The sequence below is a fragment of the Protomyctophum parallelum genome (genome assembly GCF_964188405.1).
Source record: "Protomyctophum parallelum genome assembly, chromosome: 17".
Taxonomy (NCBI): domain Eukaryota; kingdom Metazoa; phylum Chordata; class Actinopteri; order Myctophiformes; family Myctophidae; genus Protomyctophum; species Protomyctophum parallelum.
This window is the reverse complement of record NC_139719.1, coordinates 46,292,944-46,298,457: the sequence shown is the minus strand read 5'-3', so window position 1 is coordinate 46,298,457 and position 5,514 is coordinate 46,292,944.

Here is a 5,514-nt window from a genome sequence, read left to right as displayed (position 1 = left end):
GAAGGAAGCCGAGCAGCGATGAGATCCACAGGCAGGCGGGCAGAGAGCGGAGCGGAGCGGAGCGGAGAGAGAGAGCAGGACACACACACACACACACCGTGCCGTGCCGTGCGTCAGCGTCAGCGTGGTGGCGTGGCCGTGGCGTGGCGCGTCAGTGTGCGTCAGCGACGTGCGTAAAAAGCGTATACGTGATGACGTTGTTCCTGCCTGCCTGCCTGCCTGCCTGCCTGCCCGTCGTTCACGTGATACGACGTGATACTGTGTGTGTGTGTGTGTGTGTGTGTGTGTGTGTGTGTGTGTGTGTGTGTGTGTGTGTGTGTGTGTGTGTGTGTGTGTGTGTGTGTGTGTGTGTGTGTGTGCCCAGAGAGTCACCCACCACCCAGTGTGTGTGTGTGTGTGTGTGTGGGGGGGGGGGGGGGGGGGGGGGGGGGGGATGAGTGGGGGGGACTGAATGACTGTACGTTGGTTGTGGGCAGGGAGAAACTAATTAGAAAGTATAGAAAGTTGTATCATTGATTGATTGATTGATTGATTTAATTATTGATTGATTGAAGTCATCATCATGCTGGCTTGTGATGGACATTTTTTTTTTTTTCTTTGCCATATAGGACACATAGGTACAACCTCAGCGATTTTGATTGATTGATTGAAATATTTATTAACAGTTTTGCAGAATTACAGTACATTTCAAAGCACAAACTCAATACAGAGACTGTTGACTGTGAGTGGACGACCCAATTAAGCATTACACTTGTTTACAAGAGGGTCCACCGTGTTCAATTCATCAAAACCTTTAGAGACGCACAAACAGACACTTCTATAATATAGAAGTGTCTATTTGTACGTCTCTTATATTCAAAGAACAGAACAGGATTTCATCATAAAGGAGGTAAAAAGGGAAAAGAAACATATACAGTGAGGGGAAAGGGGGGTGGGGGGGGATTCAGATTTTATGGGGGCCAGTTTCGAATTGCAGCCGTCCGTAGGTGCCCTTTGAGAGCGGTTTTGAAGGAGTCAAGGGATTCACATGTCTTAATGACTGTTGGTAGGGCGTTCCACATTTTGGTGGCATATTTAGTCCCTTGTTGTTTGTGCCGAATCTGGGTTGTACATGGTTCGTTTACATTAAGGTCGTTTACAAAAGTATTTAGACAGGTACATGGGTATCTTAGGTCACATTCATACCAGAGAGCTTTGCTGCGATTAAAACGAATCCTGCTGTGCATTGTCAGAAAGTGCGCTTCGTTTGGCAGGTGTGAAGGCTCATTAGAATCCTAATGCGCAGCAAAGAACCGCATTTTACTCCGCCCAAAAACGTGGGTTTCGCTTCGCTTCGAATCGCACTTGACTACGATTCGGTGCAGGTGTGAATGCAATCCGCAGTAAATAAAGGAAATGAAGCAAACATAATGTGGCGGGTGAGGAGCTGAACACAGTTGGAGACGGAGGAGGCATATTTTACGCAGCGCAAAGATGTCCCGTTACTGTGGATAGACGTGGTCGAATAAGGAGACTGAAGCCCTGATCGAAATGAGGACGTGTACATCAATCAATTACTTAAGAAAACACATAAAAACACTGCAGTGTATTATAGCCTACATAATATTCTGTCTGTCTGTCTGTCTGTCTGTCTGTCTGTCTGTCTGTCTGTCTGTCTGTCTGTCTGTCTGTGCGTGCGTGCCGTAAACATGGAGTGCTGTCACTGTGTGGGACTGGGGAGTTATATCAGTGCGCTCATGCAGCGCTGTGCCTCCATGCCCAAAAGAACAGTGTGTGGCGGCTGCGTGCGTAGAGAGAGAGAGGGGGGGGGGGGTCCCAGACGGCACGACACATGCACGTTATGAGTGTAATTTTATCACCATATATTTCACTGTGTAGGCTATAGTTTATGAATGGAACACATTGATAAAGGTCCCCCCTGCTGCGTTTCCAATTGCTGCGAATGACAGTGTGAAGGCAAACCGCAGCCAATTAAATATGCAAGTATCCCAATTTCCCCACCCATATGGATCTGAGTCTACCAAAGTATTAGGTGAGAATCTGACCTTAGTGAAGTATTTAGACAGGTACATGGGTATCTTAGTGAAGTATTTAGACAGGTACATGGGTATCTTAGTGAAGTATTTAGACAGGTACATGGGTATCTTAGTGAAGTATTTAGACAGGTACATGGGTATCTTAGTGAAGTATTTAGACTGCAGGTACATGCAGGTATCTTGGTGGTGTATCGAATCTTGTGGACCAGACCCATTGCAAGATGTTGTACTCGACCCTAAGCCATTCCAGCCTGTCAAAGTGAGGGGCCTGTTAATACAGTATTCAATCAATCAATTAATTAATAGCCTATACTCTCTTCTGTGTCTGTGTCTGTTTTAACTGAATGAGACGCGTACACAAATTAAATGTAGGCCTAGAAAAATGTTAAGTTTATTTCTACTTTTTTTTTAAATCTATTTCTAGATGTTACATAATATTTGATTTGGCTTTTGTTCTAGACTATAGACACTTTTGAATCATATTCAACTCATTGATGATTTGTTTTTACATTTTTTACATTTTGTTTTACATTTTTTACATTTTTTCCCCCGTCAGGTGAAAAGAAGCAGCTTGGACTCCTCATGCATAGAAGGAAGCATGAGGTCAATCCGCTGCTCTCCCCAGGTTGGTAGAGGAAGTGTAGCGCCCAGGATTACATTAGATAATTGGCACTCAACCAGTGGTCCGGGGACCATCAGTGGGCCTTGAGGTGGTTTGGTCCCCAGCTAAATGATGGAGAGTTAACCAAATGGACCCTTGGAGATCTTTAACTCTTGAGAGCATAAAATAAAACCAAAAATGGACCCTCCTCCCGGGGTCCATTTTACACTCTCAAGAGTTAAATTATTGTTATACAAATCTACATGATTTAGTTTACAAGAAGTCTACCCAATCAGAGAATGTATAGAAGAATAATTGTTATTGTGATCACCATATCAATACGGCATGTATAATTGTGGACAGTGTTGTTTTCGTCGACTAAAACTAAGACGAAAAATGTTCATCGACTACCTTTTTCCACTGACGAAAACTAAATAAAAACTAAATAAAAATGAATCTATGATAACTAAAACTAAATATACTGACAATTTCGTCAACAAATAAAAACTAGACTAAAATGTTAGGAAGGGACTAGTGGACAAGAGATCCAGTTTTATGCTGGGTTGCATGCTGAAAATAGCAGATCTACAATCGAGATTGTAGATCTGCTATTTTCAGCATGCAACCATGAAGCATTTCAGCATGCAACCAATTGGATTAATGGATCTGGACAAATATGTGTTTCTGACAGCTCTGAACAACTCTCTTTGACTGAACTGCTGATTCTGTTTATACTGCGAAATGGAATTAAACAAAGCTAATCCTATTGAACAGAAAGAATGAAATAATAATATTAATCCTATAAATAGTTACTAGGCTGAAATGGCACCGAATAAGTAGGGATGATCCGCTTATTAAGCAAAAAGAAAACATAAATATCGTGCATGGCTGTCGGGAGGAAAGCCCATAACTTCATTTGTTTCGGCATAAATCAGTGCTATTGAACACCCTTTACGTCTGTGTGTTGTTCCATAAATCAGTGCTATTGAACACCCTTTACGTCTGTGTGTTGTTTCATAAATCAGTGCTATTGAACACCCTTTACGTCTGTGTGTTGTTCCATAAATCAGTGCTATTGAACACCCTTTACATCTGTGTGTTGTTTCATAAATCAGTGCTATTGAACACCCTTTACGTCTGTGTGTTGTTCCATAAATCAGTGCTATTGAACACCCTGTACGTCTGTGTGTTGTTTCATAAATCAGTGCTATTGAACACCCTTTACGTCTGTGTGTTGTTCCATAAATCAGTGCTATTGAACACCCTGTACGTCTGTGTGTTGTTTCATAAATCAGTGCTATTGAACACCCTGTACGTCTGTGTGTTGTTTCATAAATCAGTGCTATTGAACACCCTTTACGTCTGTGTGTTGTTTCATAAATCAGTGCTATTGAACACCCTTTACGTCTGTGTGCTGTTCCATAAATCAGTGCTATTGAACACCCTTTACGTCTGTGTGTTGTTCCATAAATCAGTGCTATTGAACACCCTTTACGTCTGTGTGTTGTTTCATAAATCAGTGCTATTGAACACCCTTTACGTCTGTGTGTTGTTTCATAAATCAGTGCTGTTGAACACCCTTTACGTCTGTGTGTTGTTTCATAAATCAGTGCTATTGAACACCCTTTACGTCTGTGTGTTGTTCCATAAATCAGTGCTATTGAACACCCTTTACGTCTGTGTGTTGTTCCATAAATCAGTGCTATTGAACACCCTGTACGTCTGTGTGTTGTTCCATAAATCAGTGCTATTGAACACCCTTTACGTCTGTGTGTTGTTTCATAAATCAGTGCTATTGAATACCCTTTACGTCTGTGTGTTGTTCCATAAATCAGTGCTATTGAACACCCTTTACGTCTGTGTGTTGTTTCATAAATCAGTGCTATTGAACACCCTTTACGTCTGTGTGTTGTTCCATAAATCAGTGCTATTGAACACCCTTTACGTCTGTGTGTTGTTTCATAAATCAGTGCTATTGAACACCCTTTACGTCTGTGTGTTGTTCCATAAATCAGTGCTATTGAACACCCTTTACGTCTGTGTGTTGTTCCATAAATCAGTGCTATTGAACACCCTTTACGTCTGTGTGTTGTTTCATAAATCAGTGCTATTGAACACCCTTTACGTCTGTGTGTTGTTCCATAAATCAGTGCTGTTGAACACCCTTTACGTCTGTGTGTTGTTTCATAAATCAGTGCTACTGAACACCCTTTACGTCTGTGTGTTGTTCCATAAATCAGTACTATTGAACACCCTTTACGTCTGTGTGTTGTTCCGTAAATCAGTGCTATTGAACACCCTTTACGTCTGTGTGTTGTTTCATAAATCAGTGCTATTGAACACCCTTTACGTCTGTGTGTTGTTCCATAAATCAGTGCTATTGAACACCCTTTACGTCTGTGTGTTGTTTCATAAATCAGTGCTATTGAACACCCTTTACGTCTGTGTGTTGTTTCATAAATCAGTGCTATTGAACACCCTTTACGTCTGTGTGTTGTTCCATAAATCAGTACTATTGAACACCCTTTACGTCTGTGTGTTGTTCCGTAAATCAGTGCTATTGAACACCCTTTACGTCTGTGTGTTGTTTCATAAATCAGTGCTATTGAACACCCTTTACGTCTGTGTGTTGTTCCATAAATCAGTGCTGTTGAACACCCTTTACGTCTGTGTGTTGTTTCATAAATCAGTGCTGTTGAACACCCTTTACGTCTGTGTGTTGTTTCATAAATCAGTGCTATTGAACACCCTTTACGTCTGTGTGTTGTTTCATAAATCAGTGCTATTGAACACCCTTTACGTCTGTGTGTTGTTCCATAAATCAGTGCTATTGAACACCCTTTACGTCTGTGTGTTGTTTCATAAATCAGTGCTATT